At 46.8% G+C, this 16,997-nt stretch overlaps 10 non-coding genes and 1 pseudogene across 10 annotated transcripts; all 11 read right to left on the reverse strand.

Annotated features, from left to right (window-relative positions):
* Positions 1–1,329: 1,329 nt before the first annotated feature.
* On the reverse strand, positions 1,330–1,520 carry LOC142264986 (U2 spliceosomal RNA). Its single transcript, XR_012731384.1, has one exon. It is a non-coding gene; the product is annotated as a U2 spliceosomal RNA (small nuclear RNA).
* A 1,387-nt stretch (positions 1,521–2,907) lies between these two features.
* On the reverse strand, positions 2,908–3,098 carry LOC142264987 (U2 spliceosomal RNA). Its single transcript, XR_012731385.1, has one exon. It is a non-coding gene; the product is annotated as a U2 spliceosomal RNA (small nuclear RNA).
* Positions 3,099–4,485: 1,387 nt separating this feature from the next.
* LOC142264989 (U2 spliceosomal RNA) lies at positions 4,486–4,676 on the reverse strand. The gene has a single exon (XR_012731386.1). It is a non-coding gene; the product is annotated as a U2 spliceosomal RNA (small nuclear RNA).
* A 1,387-nt stretch (positions 4,677–6,063) lies between these two features.
* Positions 6,064–6,256, reverse strand: LOC142264928 (U2 spliceosomal RNA). Its single transcript, XR_012731342.1, has one exon. It is a non-coding gene; the product is annotated as a U2 spliceosomal RNA (small nuclear RNA).
* A 659-nt stretch (positions 6,257–6,915) lies between these two features.
* On the reverse strand, positions 6,916–7,057 carry LOC142264949 (U2 spliceosomal RNA; annotated as a pseudogene).
* Positions 7,058–8,444: 1,387 nt separating this feature from the next.
* On the reverse strand, positions 8,445–8,635 carry LOC142264990 (U2 spliceosomal RNA). The gene has a single exon (XR_012731387.1). It is a non-coding gene; the product is annotated as a U2 spliceosomal RNA (small nuclear RNA).
* A 1,387-nt stretch (positions 8,636–10,022) lies between these two features.
* Positions 10,023–10,213, reverse strand: LOC142264991 (U2 spliceosomal RNA). Its single transcript, XR_012731388.1, has one exon. It is a non-coding gene; the product is annotated as a U2 spliceosomal RNA (small nuclear RNA).
* Positions 10,214–11,600: 1,387 nt separating this feature from the next.
* On the reverse strand, positions 11,601–11,791 carry LOC142264992 (U2 spliceosomal RNA). The gene has a single exon (XR_012731389.1). It is a non-coding gene; the product is annotated as a U2 spliceosomal RNA (small nuclear RNA).
* A 1,387-nt stretch (positions 11,792–13,178) lies between these two features.
* Positions 13,179–13,369, reverse strand: LOC142264993 (U2 spliceosomal RNA). Its single transcript, XR_012731390.1, has one exon. It is a non-coding gene; the product is annotated as a U2 spliceosomal RNA (small nuclear RNA).
* Positions 13,370–14,756: 1,387 nt separating this feature from the next.
* LOC142264994 (U2 spliceosomal RNA) lies at positions 14,757–14,947 on the reverse strand. The gene has a single exon (XR_012731391.1). It is a non-coding gene; the product is annotated as a U2 spliceosomal RNA (small nuclear RNA).
* Positions 14,948–16,334: 1,387 nt separating this feature from the next.
* Positions 16,335–16,525, reverse strand: LOC142264995 (U2 spliceosomal RNA). Its single transcript, XR_012731392.1, has one exon. It is a non-coding gene; the product is annotated as a U2 spliceosomal RNA (small nuclear RNA).
* Between the last annotated feature and the right edge of the window lie 472 nt (positions 16,526–16,997).

Raw genomic sequence — 16,997 nt, forward strand, 5'->3', positions numbered from 1 at the left:
GAGAGAGAGCGAGAGGGAGACAAACCCACGCCTACACAAGACATTTTGTCACCCAAGCCAACCCTTGAAAAGGCTGCTTTGCAGAGCAAAAACAAGAAGAATGGTGCGTTTTGCAGCCGCCGCCCACTGCAATGAATCTGAATAACTCCTCCTTTAGGGCGCAAGCAACTCCCCTCCCCCTTGCAGTCTTTCCAATTCACGATACAAAAAGACGGACAGGACAGGTTGCCTGACTTTCCGTCACTGCCACCCTTTGCCATCCTTACCCGTAGAAAGCCCTTTCATCATCCCCAAACCCTAATCTTTTCCCTTTCCTTCCCAGCCCCCAAACCCTGCCCTCTGTACCTTTCTCACCACCCGCTTCCCTTCTCCTGTCATCCCCCTACCACCCGGGAAAAAAAGAGATTGCCCCCTCCTTCCACTAGCCCACCCTCCCACCCAAAGAACAACTTCTTCTGCGCAGCTTGTTTTCTAGGCAGCAGCGCTATTGTGATGTCATCGGGGGGCATTGTGACAAGCCGCCAGTGTTCCGTCTCTTCATGTTGTGCACAGTTCAAACGGAAAATACATCAACAGGCAGACTACAGAAAAGCTTACTATCAAAGGTTAGAGGGGGGCTTTCTCAGAGGGCTTTTTACAGTTTTTCTATTCCCAATTAGCCGTTTAAGTGTACTTATTGAAAGTAGTAATTCTTTCATAGGCCGCCCTTTCTTAGTATTTGACGTTCCTTATATTGCGGTATGAGGCTTCGCAGTAGGTTGCAAACATTCATCACCCATGACTGTCCCCAATTGAGCTCAGAAGCTCAATGTCTATCATGACCTCTCTTTTAGAATGTCCAAGAGCAAGCAAACTATTCCTCCAGGAGAGGGCGCCAACAGACTACTAAAGAGATCATCATTACTCAAAGAAAACCCCAAAAACCAATGCATGATAGGAATAAACAGGTAACTTTCTTTGGAGTGGAAGCGGAGAGATCGCACCAGATGCCAATTCTAGATCTTATCACACCTGTGGTCACTGCAGCAGCAGGTGAATCCACTTTGTCCAAAAGGGATCTATTCCATTCAATTGCAAATGATCTAGATAAGACAGAGAACTGCAGCACGGGGACATAGCCGAGTTGGTCAGGTTGAGTGGTGATGAGTTTGCTATTTGGATGAATAAAGAAAGTCAAAAGTGTGAAAGATAAAAAACAAAAGGAGGAAGTGTGAAAAGTGAATGGGCCAAATTGAGGTGCATATGAAGACGTATGCTTTCTTCCAATTCATTAAATCGGGCTAATATGAATCAGGTGAATTGAGTTCTGCTTTTGGAAACTGGGTTAAGAAGGGGTGCACCGTTCCTGGAGGTACTGCAATACCAGGTCAATGCGTGGAGTGGACAGAGCAAGCTCTTTTTCCATCTCCCTGTTCTAAAAATCCATTTAATATATGGTCCCCAGATAGGGGACGTATCAGATATTAAACTGATAAGAACAGATACTACACTTGATCTTAGCCAAAAGGCCGAGAAGCGATAACCAGAATTGGTTTGGGCCTCGAGTGGCACCCTGGCCTATGCCGGACACATCTTAGGGAGAGAGAGCGAGAGGGAGACAAACCCACGCCTACACAAGACATTTTGTCACCCAAGCCAACCCTTGAAAAGGCTGCTTTGCAGAGCAAAAACAAGAAGAATGGTGCGTTTTGCAGCCGCCGCCCACTGCAATGAATCTGAATAACTCCTCCTTTAGGGCGCAAGCAACTCCCCTCCCCCTTGCAGTCTTTCCAATTCACGATACAAAAAGACGGACAGGACAGGTTGCCTGACTTTCCGTCACTGCCACCCTTTGCCATCCTTACCCGTAGAAAGCCCTTTCATCATCCCCAAACCCTAATCTTTTCCCTTTCCTTCCCAGCCCCCAAACCCTGCCCTCTGTACCTTTCTCACCACCCGCTTCCCTTCTCCTGTCATCCCCCTACCACCCGGGAAAAAAAGAGATTGCCCCCTCCTTCCACTAGCCCACCCTCCCACCCAAAGAACAACTTCTTCTGCGCAGCTTGTTTTCTAGGCAGCAGCGCTATTGTGATGTCATCGGGGGGCATTGTGACAAGCCGCCAGTGTTCCGTCTCTTCATGTTGTGCACAGTTCAAACGGAAAATACATCAACAGGCAGACTACAGAAAAGCTTACTATCAAAGGTTAGAGGGGGGCTTTCTCAGAGGGCTTTTTACAGTTTTTCTATTCCCAATTAGCCGTTTAAGTGTACTTATTGAAAGTAGTAATTCTTTCATAGGCCGCCCTTTCTTAGTATTTGACGTTCCTTATATTGCGGTATGAGGCTTCGCAGTAGGTTGCAAACATTCATCACCCATGACTGTCCCCAATTGAGCTCAGAAGCTCAATGTCTATCATGACCTCTCTTTTAGAATGTCCAAGAGCAAGCAAACTATTCCTCCAGGAGAGGGCGCCAACAGACTACTAAAGAGATCATCATTACTCAAAGAAAACCCCAAAAACCAATGCATGATAGGAATAAACAGGTAACTTTCTTTGGAGTGGAAGCGGAGAGATCGCACCAGATGCCAATTCTAGATCTTATCACACCTGTGGTCACTGCAGCAGCAGGTGAATCCACTTTGTCCAAAAGGGATCTATTCCATTCAATTGCAAATGATCTAGATAAGACAGAGAACTGCAGCACGGGGACATAGCCGAGTTGGTCAGGTTGAGTGGTGATGAGTTTGCTATTTGGATGAATAAAGAAAGTCAAAAGTGTGAAAGATAAAAAACAAAAGGAGGAAGTGTGAAAAGTGAATGGGCCAAATTGAGGTGCATATGAAGACGTATGCTTTCTTCCAATTCATTAAATCGGGCTAATATGAATCAGGTGAATTGAGTTCTGCTTTTGGAAACTGGGTTAAGAAGGGGTGCACCGTTCCTGGAGGTACTGCAATACCAGGTCAATGCGTGGAGTGGACAGAGCAAGCTCTTTTTCCATCTCCCTGTTCTAAAAATCCATTTAATATATGGTCCCCAGATAGGGGACGTATCAGATATTAAACTGATAAGAACAGATACTACACTTGATCTTAGCCAAAAGGCCGAGAAGCGATAACCAGAATTGGTTTGGGCCTCGAGTGGCACCCTGGCCTATGCCGGACACATCTTAGGGAGAGAGAGCGAGAGGGAGACAAACCCACGCCTACACAAGACATTTTGTCACCCAAGCCAACCCTTGAAAAGGCTGCTTTGCAGAGCAAAAACAAGAAGAATGGTGCGTTTTGCAGCCGCCGCCCACTGCAATGAATCTGAATAACTCCTCCTTTAGGGCGCAAGCAACTCCCCTCCCCCTTGCAGTCTTTCCAATTCACGATACAAAAAGACGGACAGGACAGGTTGCCTGACTTTCCGTCACTGCCACCCTTTGCCATCCTTACCCGTAGAAAGCCCTTTCATCATCCCCAAACCCTAATCTTTTCCCTTTCCTTCCCAGCCCCCAAACCCTGCCCTCTGTACCTTTCTCACCACCCGCTTCCCTTCTCCTGTCATCCCCCTACCACCCGGGAAAAAAAGAGATTGCCCCCTCCTTCCACTAGCCCACCCTCCCACCCAAAGAACAACTTCTTCTGCGCAGCTTGTTTTCTAGGCAGCAGCGCTATTGTGATGTCATCGGGGGGCATTGTGACAAGCCGCCAGTGTTCCGTCTCTTCATGTTGTGCACAGTTCAAACGGAAAATACATCAACAGGCAGACTACAGAAAAGCTTACTATCAAAGGTTAGAGGGGGGCTTTCTCAGAGGGCTTTTTACAGTTTTTCTATTCCCAATTAGCCGTTTAAGTGTACTTATTGAAAGTAGTAATTCTTTCATAGGCCGCCCTTTCTTAGTATTTGACGTTCCTTATATTGCGGTATGAGGCTTCGCAGTAGGTTGCAAACATTCATCACCCATGACTGTCCCCAATTGAGCTCAGAAGCTCAATGTCTATCATGACCTCTCTTTTAGAATGTCCAAGAGCAAGCAAACTATTCCTCCAGGAGAGGGCGCCAACAGACTACTAAAGAGATCATCATTACTCAAAGAAAACCCCAAAAACCAATGCATGATAGGAATAAACAGGTAACTTTCTTTGGAGTGGAAGCGGAGAGATCGCACCAGATGCCAATTCTAGATCTTATCACACCTGTGGTCACTGCAGCAGCAGGTGAATCCACTTTGTCCAAAAGGGATCTATTCCATTCAATTGCAAATGATCTAGATAAGACAGAGAACTGCAGCACGGGGACATAGCCGAGTTGGTCAGGTTGAGTGGTGATGAGTTTGCTATTTGGATGAATAAAGAAAGTCAAAAGTGTGAAAGATAAAAAACAAAAGGAGGAAGTGTGAAAAGTGAATGGGCCAAATTGAGGTGCATATGAAGACGTATGCTTTCTTCCAATTCATTAAATCGGGCTAATATGAATCAGGTGAATTGAGTTCTGCTTTTGGAAACTGGGTTAAGAAGGGGTGCACCGTTCCTGGAGGTACTGCAATACCAGGTCAATGCGTGGAGTGGACAGAGCAAGCTCTTTTTCCATCTCCCTGTTCTAAAAATCCATTTAATATATGGTCCCCAGATAGGGGACGTATCAGATATTAAACTGATAAGAACAGATACTACACTTGATCTTAGCCAAAAGGCCGAGAAGCGATAACCAGAATTGGTTTGGGCCTCGAGTGGCACCCTGGCCTATGCCGGACACATCTTAGGGAGAGAGAGCGAGAGGGAGACAAACCCACGCCTACACAAGACATTTTGTCACCCAAGCCAACCCTTGAAAAGGCTGCTTTGCAGAGCAAAAACAAGAAGAATGGTGCGTTTTGCAGCCGCCGCCCACTGCAATGAATCTGAATAACTCCTCCTTTAGGGCGCAAGCAACTCCCCTCCCCCTTGCAGTCTTTCCAATTCACGATACAAAAAGACGGACAGGACAGGTTGCCTGACTTTCCGTCACTGCCACCCTTTGCCATCCTTACCCGTAGAAAGCCCTTTCATCATCCCCAAACCCTAATCTTTTCCCTTTCCTTCCCAGCCCCCAAACCCTGCCCTCTGTACCTTTCTCACCACCCGCTTCCCTTCTCCTGTCATCCCCCTACCACCCGGGAAAAAAAGAGATTGCCCCCTCCTTCCACTAGCCCACCCTCCCACCCAAAGAACAACTTCTTCTGCGCAGCTTGTTTTCTAGGCAGCAGCGCTATTGTGATGTCATCGGGGGGAATTGTGACAAGCCGCCAGTGTTCCGTCTCTTCATGTTGTGCACAGTTCAAACGGAAAATACATCAACAGGCAGACTACAGAAAAGCTTACTATCAAAGGTTAGAGGGGGGCTTTCTCAGAGGGCTTTTTACAGTTTTTCTATTCCCAATTAGCCGTTTAAGTGTACTTATTGAAAGTAGTAATTCTTTCATAGGCCGCCCTTTCTTAGTATTTGACGTTCCTTATATTGCGGTATGAGGCTTCGCAGTAGGTTGCAAACATTCATCACCCATGACTGTCCCCAATTGAGCTCAGAAGCTCAATGTCTATCATGACCTCTCTTTTAGAATGTCCAAGAGCAAGCAAACTATTCCTCCAGGAGAGGGCGCCAACAGACTACTAAAGAGATCATCATTACTCAAAGAAAACCCCAAAAACCAATGCATGATAGGAATAAACAGGTAACTTTCTTTGGAGTGGAAGCGGAGAGATCGCACCAGATGCCAATTCTAGATCTTATCACACCTGTGGTCACTGCAGCAGCAGGTGAATCCACTTTGTCCAAAAGGGATCTATTCCATTCAATTGCAAATGATCTAGATAAGACAGAGAACTGCAGCACGGGGACATAGCCGAGTTGGTCAGGTTGAGTGGTGATGAGTTTGCTATTTGGATGAATAAAGAAAGTCAAAAGTGTGAAAGATAAAAAACAAAAGGAGGAAGTGTGAAAAGTGAATGGGCCAAATTGAGGTGCATATGAAGACGTATGCTTTCTTCCAATTCATTAAATCGGGCTAATATGAATCAGGTGAATTGAGTTCTGCTTTTGGAAACTGGGTTAAGAAGGGGTGCACCGTTCCTGGAGGTACTGCAATACCAGGTCAATGCGTGGAGTGGACAGAGCAAGCTCTTTTTCCATCTCCCTGTTCTAAAAATCCATTTAATATATGGTCCCCAGATAGGGGACGTATCAGATATTAAACTGATAAGAACAGATTTTTGATTTAATGAAGCTTTCCAAAGCACCGCAAAAAATGCATGACCGAAGTCACACCAAAAACAGTGCAAAGGCTAGGATTCGTGTGGACCCCTCCGTGAGGAGAGGGTCCCCAAAAATCAACCCCGTCCCTCCGAGCCAGAAGGCCACAGCAAGGGTCAGGGATCTTCGGTGCTCCCCCAAGCCGAAGCCTGGTTGAGCCTTGTCATTGCTCCCAGCGTCCACCCAGGCATCTTACCCAAGTGGAGTAGAGAGCTACTAGTTGTTGGTTTCGCAGCCGAAACTGCCCGGACCGTCAACCGGTGTTGGTTTCTCAGCCCAAGGCTAACCGGACCTCCAACCGGGTGTTGGTTTCTCAGCCGAAGCTGACCCGGACCTCCAACCGGGTGTTGGTTTCTCAGCCGAAGCTGACCCGGACCTCCAACCGGGTGTTGGTTTCTCAGCCCAAAGCTGAACGGACCTCCGACCATGATTATAAAAATTTCCCTTCCTAGTCAGAAGGCCGGGATAGAGCAATATGCTCAGAAAGTATGAAAGGGCAAGGTACGGTGTGCTACAGAGCCCAAGGCTTGCCGGGGTCCAAAGCCAGCAAGCTCAGACTCACTCCAGGGTCGTCAATCCTGGGGCACATTGCACCATAGCCCCCACACTTACTCAGTCTAATAGCCTCGATCCTGGTAGGGCCATGGTTTCCTCTAGATGGATATACTATCCTCCCAAAGTACTAACAAGCGCAACCTTCCAGTGTGCATTGCATCATTGTACTAAGGTGGCCGGAGCCTTAAACCACCTTTTCGAACGATACTACACTTGATCTTAGCCAAAAGGCCGAGAAGCGATAACCAGAATTGGTTTGGGCCTCGAGTGGCACCCTGGCCTATGCCGGACACATCTTAGGGAGAGAGAGCGAGAGGGAGACAAACCCACGCCTACACAAGACATTTTGTCACCCAAGCCAACCCTTGAAAAGGCTGCTTTGCAGAGCAAAAACAAGAAGAATGGTGCGTTTTGCAGCCGCCGCCCACTGCAATGAATCTGAATAACTCCTCCTTTAGGGCGCAAGCAACTCCCCTCCCCCTTGCAGTCTTTCCAATTCACGATACAAAAAGACGGACAGGACAGGTTGCCTGACTTTCCGTCACTGCCACCCTTTGCCATCCTTACCCGTAGAAAGCCCTTTCATCATCCCCAAACCCTAATCTTTTCCCTTTCCTTCCCAGCCCCCAAACCCTGCCCTCTGTACCTTTCTCACCACCCGCTTCCCTTCTCCTGTCATCCCCCTACCACCCGGGAAAAAAAGAGATTGCCCCCTCCTTCCACTAGCCCACCCTCCCACCCAAAGAACAACTTCTTCTGCGCAGCTTGTTTTCTAGGCAGCAGCGCTATTGTGATGTCATCGGGGGGCATTGTGACAAGCCGCCAGTGTTCCGTCTCTTCATGTTGTGCACAGTTCAAACGGAAAATACATCAACAGGCAGACTACAGAAAAGCTTACTATCAAAGGTTAGAGGGGGGCTTTCTCAGAGGGCTTTTTACAGTTTTTCTATTCCCAATTAGCCGTTTAAGTGTACTTATTGAAAGTAGTAATTCTTTCATAGGCCGCCCTTTCTTAGTATTTGACGTTCCTTATATTGCGGTATGAGGCTTCGCAGTAGGTTGCAAACATTCATCACCCATGACTGTCCCCAATTGAGCTCAGAAGCTCAATGTCTATCATGACCTCTCTTTTAGAATGTCCAAGAGCAAGCAAACTATTCCTCCAGGAGAGGGCGCCAACAGACTACTAAAGAGATCATCATTACTCAAAGAAAACCCCAAAAACCAATGCATGATAGGAATAAACAGGTAACTTTCTTTGGAGTGGAAGCGGAGAGATCGCACCAGATGCCAATTCTAGATCTTATCACACCTGTGGTCACTGCAGCAGCAGGTGAATCCACTTTGTCCAAAAGGGATCTATTCCATTCAATTGCAAATGATCTAGATAAGACAGAGAACTGCAGCACGGGGACATAGCCGAGTTGGTCAGGTTGAGTGGTGATGAGTTTGCTATTTGGATGAATAAAGAAAGTCAAAAGTGTGAAAGATAAAAAACAAAAGGAGGAAGTGTGAAAAGTGAATGGGCCAAATTGAGGTGCATATGAAGACGTATGCTTTCTTCCAATTCATTAAATCGGGCTAATATGAATCAGGTGAATTGAGTTCTGCTTTTGGAAACTGGGTTAAGAAGGGGTGCACCGTTCCTGGAGGTACTGCAATACCAGGTCAATGCGTGGAGTGGACAGAGCAAGCTCTTTTTCCATCTCCCTGTTCTAAAAATCCATTTAATATATGGTCCCCAGATAGGGGACGTATCAGATATTAAACTGATAAGAACAGATACTACACTTGATCTTAGCCAAAAGGCCGAGAAGCGATAACCAGAATTGGTTTGGGCCTCGAGTGGCACCCTGGCCTATGCCGGACACATCTTAGGGAGAGAGAGCGAGAGGGAGACAAACCCACGCCTACACAAGACATTTTGTCACCCAAGCCAACCCTTGAAAAGGCTGCTTTGCAGAGCAAAAACAAGAAGAATGGTGCGTTTTGCAGCCGCCGCCCACTGCAATGAATCTGAGTAACTCCTCCTTTAGGGCGCAAGCAACTCCCCTCCCCCTTCCAGTCTTTCCAATTCACGATACAAAAAGACGGACAGGACAGGTTGCCTGACTTTCCGTCACTGCCACCCTTTGCCATCCTTACCCGTAGAAAGCCCTTTCATCATCCCCAAACCCTAATCTTTTCCCTTTCCTTCCCAGCCCCCAAACCCTGCCCTCTGTACCTTTCTCACCACCCGCTTCCCTTCTCCTGTCATCCCCCTACCACCCGGGAAAAAAAGAGATTGCCCCCTCCTTCCACTAGCCCACCCTCCCACCCAAAGAACAACTTCTTCTGCGCAGCTTGTTTTCTAGGCAGCAGCGCTATTGTGATGTCATCGGGGGGCATTGTGACAAGCCGCCAGTGTTCCGTCTCTTCATGTTGTGCACAGTTCAAACGGAAAATACATCAACAGGCAGACTACAGAAAAGCTTACTATCAAAGGTTAGAGGGGGGCTTTCTCAGAGGGCTTTTTACAGTTTTTCTATTCCCAATTAGCCGTTTAAGTGTACTTATTGAAAGTAGTAATTCTTTCATAGGCCGCCCTTTCTTAGTATTTGACGTTCCTTATATTGCGGTATGAGGCTTCGCAGTAGGTTGCAAACATTCATCACCCATGACTGTCCCCAATTGAGCTCAGAAGCTCAATGTCTATCATGACCTCTCTTTTAGAATGTCCAAGAGCAAGCAAACTATTCCTCCAGGAGAGGGCGCCAACAGACTACTAAAGAGATCATCATTACTCAAAGAAAACCCCAAAAACCAATGCATGATAGGAATAAACAGGTAACTTTCTTTGGAGTGGAAGCGGAGAGATCGCACCAGATGCCAATTCTAGATCTTATCACACCTGTGGTCACTGCAGCAGCAGGTGAATCCACTTTGTCCAAAAGGGATCTATTCCATTCAATTGCAAATGATCTAGATAAGACAGAGAACTGCAGCACGGGGACATAGCCGAGTTGGTCAGGTTGAGTGGTGATGAGTTTGCTATTTGGATGAATAAAGAAAGTCAAAAGTGTGAAAGATAAAAAACAAAAGGAGGAAGTGTGAAAAGTGAATGGGCCAAATTGAGGTGCATATGAAGACGTATGCTTTCTTCCAATTCATTAAATCGGGCTAATATGAATCAGGTGAATTGAGTTCTGCTTTTGGAAACTGGGTTAAGAAGGGGTGCACCGTTCCTGGAGGTACTGCAATACCAGGTCAATGCGTGGAGTGGACAGAGCAAGCTCTTTTTCCATCTCCCTGTTCTAAAAATCCATTTAATATATGGTCCCCAGATAGGGGACGTATCAGATATTAAACTGATAAGAACAGATACTACACTTGATCTTAGCCAAAAGGCCGAGAAGCGATAACCAGAATTGGTTTGGGCCTCGAGTGGCACCCTGGCCTATGCCGGACACATCTTAGGGAGAGAGAGCGAGAGGGAGACAAACCCACGCCTACACAAGACATTTTGTCACCCAAGCCAACCCTTGAAAAGGCTGCTTTGCAGAGCAAAAACAAGAAGAATGGTGCGTTTTGCAGCCGCCGCCCACTGCAATGAATCTGAATAACTCCTCCTTTAGGGCGCAAGCAACTCCCCTCCCCCTTGCAGTCTTTCCAATTCACGATACAAAAAGACGGACAGGACAGGTTGCCTGACTTTCCGTCACTGCCACCCTTTGCCATCCTTACCCGTAGAAAGCCCTTTCATCATCCCCAAACCCTAATCTTTTCCCTTTCCTTACCAGCCCCCAAACCCTGCCCTCTGTACCTTTCTCACCACCCGCTTCCCTTCTCCTGTCATCCCCCTACCACCCGGGAAAAAAAGAGATTGCCCCCTCCTTCCACTAGCCCACCCTCCCACCCAAAGAACAACTTCTTCTGCGCAGCTTGTTTTCTAGGCAGCAGCGCTATTGTGATGTCATCGGGGGGCATTGTGACAAGCCGCCAGTGTTCCGTCTCTTCATGTTGTGCACAGTTCAAACGGAAAATACATCAACAGGCAGACTACAGAAAAGCTTACTATCAAAGGTTAGAGGGGGGCTTTCTCAGAGGGCTTTTTACAGTTTTTCTATTCCCAATTAGCCGTTTAAGTGTACTTATTGAAAGTAGTAATTCTTTCATAGGCCGCCCTTTCTTAGTATTTGACGTTCCTTATATTGCGGTATGAGGCTTCGCAGTAGGTTGCAAACATTCATCACCCATGACTGTCCCCAATTGAGCTCAGAAGCTCAATGTCTATCATGACCTCTCTTTTAGAATGTCCAAGAGCAAGCAAACTATTCCTCCAGGAGAGGGCGCCAACAGACTACTAAAGAGATCATCATTACTCAAAGAAAACCCCAAAAACCAATGCATGATAGGAATAAACAGGTAACTTTCTTTGGAGTGGAAGCGGAGAGATCGCACCAGATGCCAATTCTAGATCTTATCACACCTGTGGTCACTGCAGCAGCAGGTGAATCCACTTTGTCCAAAAGGGATCTATTCCATTCAATTGCAAATGATCTAGATAAGACAGAGAACTGCAGCACGGGGACATAGCCGAGTTGGTCAGGTTGAGTGGTGATGAGTTTGCTATTTGGATGAATAAAGAAAGTCAAAAGTGTGAAAGATAAAAAACAAAAGGAGGAAGTGTGAAAAGTGAATGGGCCAAATTGAGGTGCATATGAAGACGTATGCTTTCTTCCAATTCATTAAATCGGGCTAATATGAATCAGGTGAATTGAGTTCTGCTTTTGGAAACTGGGTTAAGAAGGGGTGCACCGTTCCTGGAGGTACTGCAATACCAGGTCAATGCGTGGAGTGGACAGAGCAAGCTCTTTTTCCATCTCCCTGTTCTAAAAATCCATTTAATATATGGTCCCCAGATAGGGGACGTATCAGATATTAAACTGATAAGAACAGATACTACACTTGATCTTAGCCAAAAGGCCGAGAAGCGATAACCAGAATTGGTTTGGGCCTCGAGTGGCACCCTGGCCTATGCCGGACACATCTTAGGGAGAGAGAGCGAGAGGGAGACAAACCCACGCCTACACAAGACATTTTGTCACCCAAGCCAACCCTTGAAAAGGCTGCTTTGCAGAGCAAAAACAAGAAGAATGGTGCGTTTTGCAGCCGCCGCCCACTGCAATGAATCTGAATAACTCCTCCTTTAGGGCGCAAGCAACTCCCCTCCCCCTTGCAGTCTTTCCAATTCACGATACAAAAAGACGGACAGGACAGGTTGCCTGACTTTCCGTCACTGCCACCCTTTGCCATCCTTACCCGTAGAAAGCCCTTTCATCATCCCCAAACCCTAATCTTTTCCCTTTCCTTCCCAGCCCCCAAACCCTGCCCTCTGTACCTTTCTCACCACCCGCTTCCCTTCTCCTGTCATCCCCCTACCACCCGGGAAAAAAAGAGATTGCCCCCTCCTTCCACTAGCCCACCCTCCCACCCAAAGAACAACTTCTTCTGCGCAGCTTGTTTTCTAGGCAGCAGCGCTATTGTGATGTCATCGGGGGGCATTGTGACAAGCCGCCAGTGTTCCGTCTCTTCATGTTGTGCACAGTTCAAACGGAAAATACATCAACAGGCAGACTACAGAAAAGCTTACTATCAAAGGTTAGAGGGGGGCTTTCTCAGAGGGCTTTTTACAGTTTTTCTATTCCCAATTAGCCGTTTAAGTGTACTTATTGAAAGTAGTAATTCTTTCATAGGCCGCCCTTTCTTAGTATTTGACGTTCCTTATATTGCGGTATGAGGCTTCGCAGTAGGTTGCAAACATTCATCACCCATGACTGTCCCCAATTGAGCTCAGAAGCTCAATGTCTATCATGACCTCTCTTTTAGAATGTCCAAGAGCAAGCAAACTATTCCTCCAGGAGAGGGCGCCAACAGACTACTAAAGAGATCATCATTACTCAAAGAAAACCCCAAAAACCAATGCATGATAGGAATAAACAGGTAACTTTCTTTGGAGTGGAAGCGGAGAGATCGCACCAGATGCCAATTCTAGATCTTATCACACCTGTGGTCACTGCAGCAGCAGGTGAATCCACTTTGTCCAAAAGGGATCTATTCCATTCAATTGCAAATGATCTAGATAAGACAGAGAACTGCAGCACGGGGACATAGCCGAGTTGGTCAGGTTGAGTGGTGATGAGTTTGCTATTTGGATGAATAAAGAAAGTCAAAAGTGTGAAAGATAAAAAACAAAAGGAGGAAGTGTGAAAAGTGAATGGGCCAAATTGAGGTGCATATGAAGACGTATGCTTTCTTCCAATTCATTAAATCGGGCTAATATGAATCAGGTGAATTGAGTTCTGCTTTTGGAAACTGGGTTAAGAAGGGGTGCACCGTTCCTGGAGGTACTGCAATACCAGGTCAATGCGTGGAGTGGACAGAGCAAGCTCTTTTTCCATCTCCCTGTTCTAAAAATCCATTTAATATATGGTCCCCAGATAGGGGACGTATCAGATATTAAACTGATAAGAACAGATACTACACTTGATCTTAGCCAAAAGGCCGAGAAGCGATAACCAGAATTGGTTTGGGCCTCGAGTGGCACCCTGGCCTATGCCGGACACATCTTAGGGAGAGAGAGCGAGAGGGAGACAAACCCACGCCTTCACAAGACATTTTGTCACCCAAGCCAACCCTTGAAAAGGCTGCTTTGCAGAGCAAAAACAAGAAGAATGGTGCGTTTTGCAGCCGCCGCCCACTGCAATGAATCTGAATAACTCCTCCTTTAGGGCGCAAGCAACTCCCCTCCCCCTTGCAGTCTTTCCAATTCACGATACAAAAAGACGGACAGGACAGGTTGCCTGACTTTCCGTCACTGCCACCCTTTGCCATCCTTACCCGTAGAAAGCCCTTTCATCATCCCCAAACCCTAATCTTTTCCCTTTCCTTCCCAGCCCCCAAACCCTGCCCTCTGTACCTTTCTCACCACCCGCTTCCCTTCTCCTGTCATCCCCCTACCACCCGGGAAAAAAAGAGATTGCCCCCTCCTTCCACTAGCCCACCCTCCCACCCAAAGAACAACTTCTTCTGCGCAGCTTGTTTTCTAGGCAGCAGCGCTATTGTGATGTCATCGGGGGGCATTGTGACAAGCCGCCAGTGTTCCGTCTCTTCATGTTGTGCACAGTTCAAACGGAAAATACATCAACAGGCAGACTACAGAAAAGCTTACTATCAAAGGTTAGAGGGGGGCTTTCTCAGAGGGCTTTTTACAGTTTTTCTATTCCCAATTAGCCGTTTAAGTGTACTTATTGAAAGTAGTAATTCTTTCATAGGCCGCCCTTTCTTAGTATTTGACGTTCCTTATATTGCGGTATGAGGCTTCGCAGTAGGTTGCAAACATTCATCACCCATGACTGTCCCCAATTGAGCTCAGAAGCTCAATGTCTATCATGACCTCTCTTTTAGAATGTCCAAGAGCAAGCAAACTATTCCTCCAGGAGAGGGCGCCAACAGACTACTAAAGAGATCATCATTACTCAAAGAAAACCCCAAAAACCAATGCATGATAGGAATAAACAGGTAACTTTCTTTGGAGTGGAAGCGGAGAGATCGCACCAGATGCCAATTCTAGATCTTATCACACCTGTGGTCACTGCAGCAGCAGGTGAATCCACTTTGTCCAAAAGGGATCTATTCCATTCAATTGCAAATGATCTAGATAAGACAGAGAACTGCAGCACGGGGACATAGCCGAGTTGGTCAGGTTGAGTGGTGATGAGTTTGCTATTTGGATGAATAAAGAAAGTCAAAAGTGTGAAAGATAAAAAACAAAAGGAGGAAGTGTGAAAAGTGAATGGGCCAAATTGAGGTGCATATGAAGACGTATGCTTTCTTCCAATTCATTAAATCGGGCTAATATGAATCAGGTGAATTGAGTTCTGCTTTTGGAAACTGGGTTAAGAAGGGGTGCACCGTTCCTGGAGGTACTGCAATACCAGGTCAATGCGTGGAGTGGACAGAGCAAGCTCTTTTTCCATCTCCCTGTTCTAAAAATCCATTTAATATATGGTCCCCAGATAGGGGACGTATCAGATATTAAACTGATAAGAACAGATACTACACTTGATCTTAGCCAAAAGGCCGAGAAGCGATAACCAGAATTGGTTTGGGCCTCGAGTGGCACCCTGGCCTATGCCGGACACATCTTAGGGAGAGAGAGCGAGAGGGAGACAAACCCACGCCTACACAAGACATTTTGTCACCCAAGCCAACCCTTGAAAAGGCTGCTTTGCAGAGCAAAAACAAGAAGAATGGTGCGTTTTGCAGCCGCCGCCCACTGCAATGAATCTGAATAACTCCTCCTTTAGGGCGCAAGCAACTCCCCTCCCCCTTGCAGTCTTTCCAATTCACGATACAAAAAGACGGACAGGACAGGTTGCCTGACTTTCCGTCACTGCCACCCTTTGCCATCCTTACCCGTAGAAAGCCCTTTCATCATCCCCAAACCCTAATCTTTTCCCTTTCCTTCCCAGCCCCCAAACCCTGCCCTCTGTACCTTTCTCACCACCCGCTTCCCTTCTCCTGTCATCCCCCTACCACCCGGGAAAAAAAGAGATTGCCCCCTCCTTCCACTAGCCCACCCTCCCACCCAAAGAACAACTTCTTCTGCGCAGCTTGTTTTCTAGGCAGCAGCGCTATTGTGATGTCATCGGGGGGCATTGTGACAAGCCGCCAGTGTTCCGTCTCTTCATGTTGTGCACAGTTCAAACGGAAAATACATCAACAGGCAGACTACAGAAAAGCTTACTATCAAAGGTTAGAGGGGGGCTTTCTCAGAGGGCTTTTTACAGTTTTTCTATTCCCAATTAGTCGTTTAAGTGTACTTATTGAAAGTAGTAATTCTTTCATAGGCCGCCCTTTCTTAGTATTTGACGTTCCTTATATTGCGGTATGAGGCTTCGCAGTAGGTTGCAAACATTCATCACCCATGACTGTCCCCAATTGAGCTCAGAAGCTCAATGTCTATCATGACCTCTCTTTTAGAATGTCCAAGAGCAAGCAAACTATTCCTCCAGGAGAGGGCGCCAACAGACTACTAAAGAGATCATCATTACTCAAAGAAAACCCCAAAAACCAATGCATGATAGGAATAAACAGGTAACTTTCTTTGGAGTGGAAGCGGAGAGATCGCACCAGATGCCAATTCTAGATCTTATCACACCTGTGGTCACTGCAGCAGCAGGTGAATCCACTTTGTCCAAAAGGGATCTATTCCATTCAATTGCAAATGATCTAGATAAGACAGAGAACTGCAGCACGGGGACATAGCCGAGTTGGTCAGGTTGAGTGGTGATGAGTTTGCTATTTGGATGAATAAAGAAAGTCAAAAGTGTGAAAGATAAAAAACAAAAGGAGGAAGTGTGAAAAGTGAATGGGCCAAATTGAGGTGCATATGAAGACGTATGCTTTCTTCCAATTCATTAAATCGGGCTAATATGAATCAGGTGAATTGAGTTCTGCTTTTGGAAACTGGGTTAAGAAGGGGTGCACCGTTCCTGGAGGTACTGCAATACCAGGTCAATGCGTGGAGTGGACAGAGCAAGCTCTTTTTCCATCTCCCTGTTCTAAAAATCCATTTAATATATGGTCCCCAGATAGGGGACGTATCAGATATTAAACTGATAAGAACAGATACTACACTTGATCTTAGCCAAAAGGCCGAGAAGCGATAACCAGAATTGGTTTGGGCCTCGAGTGGCACCCTGGCCTATGCCGGACACATCTTAGGGAGAGAGAGCGAGAGGGAGACAAACCCACGCCTACACAAGACATTTTGTCACCCAAGCCAACCCTTGAAAAGGCTGCTTTGCAGAGCAAAAACAAGAAGAATGGTGCGTTTTGCAGCCGCCGCCCACTGCAATGAATCTGAATAACTCCTCCTTTAGGGCGCAAGCAACTCCCCTCCCCCTTGCAGTCTTTCCAATTCACGATACAAAAAGACGGACAGGACAGGTTGCCTGACTTTCCGTCACTGCCACCCTTTGCCATCCTTACCCGTAGAAAGCCCTTTCATCATCCCCAAACCCTAATCTTTTCCCTTTCCTTCCCAGCCCCCAAACCCTGCCCTCTGTACCTTTCTCACCACCCGCTTCCCTTCTCCTGTCATCCCCCTACCACCCGGGAAAAAAAGAGATTGCCCCCT

Source organism: Anomaloglossus baeobatrachus, unplaced genomic scaffold, assembly GCF_048569485.1.
Source record: "Anomaloglossus baeobatrachus isolate aAnoBae1 unplaced genomic scaffold, aAnoBae1.hap1 Scaffold_2714, whole genome shotgun sequence".
Lineage (NCBI taxonomy): Eukaryota > Metazoa > Chordata > Amphibia > Anura > Aromobatidae > Anomaloglossus > Anomaloglossus baeobatrachus.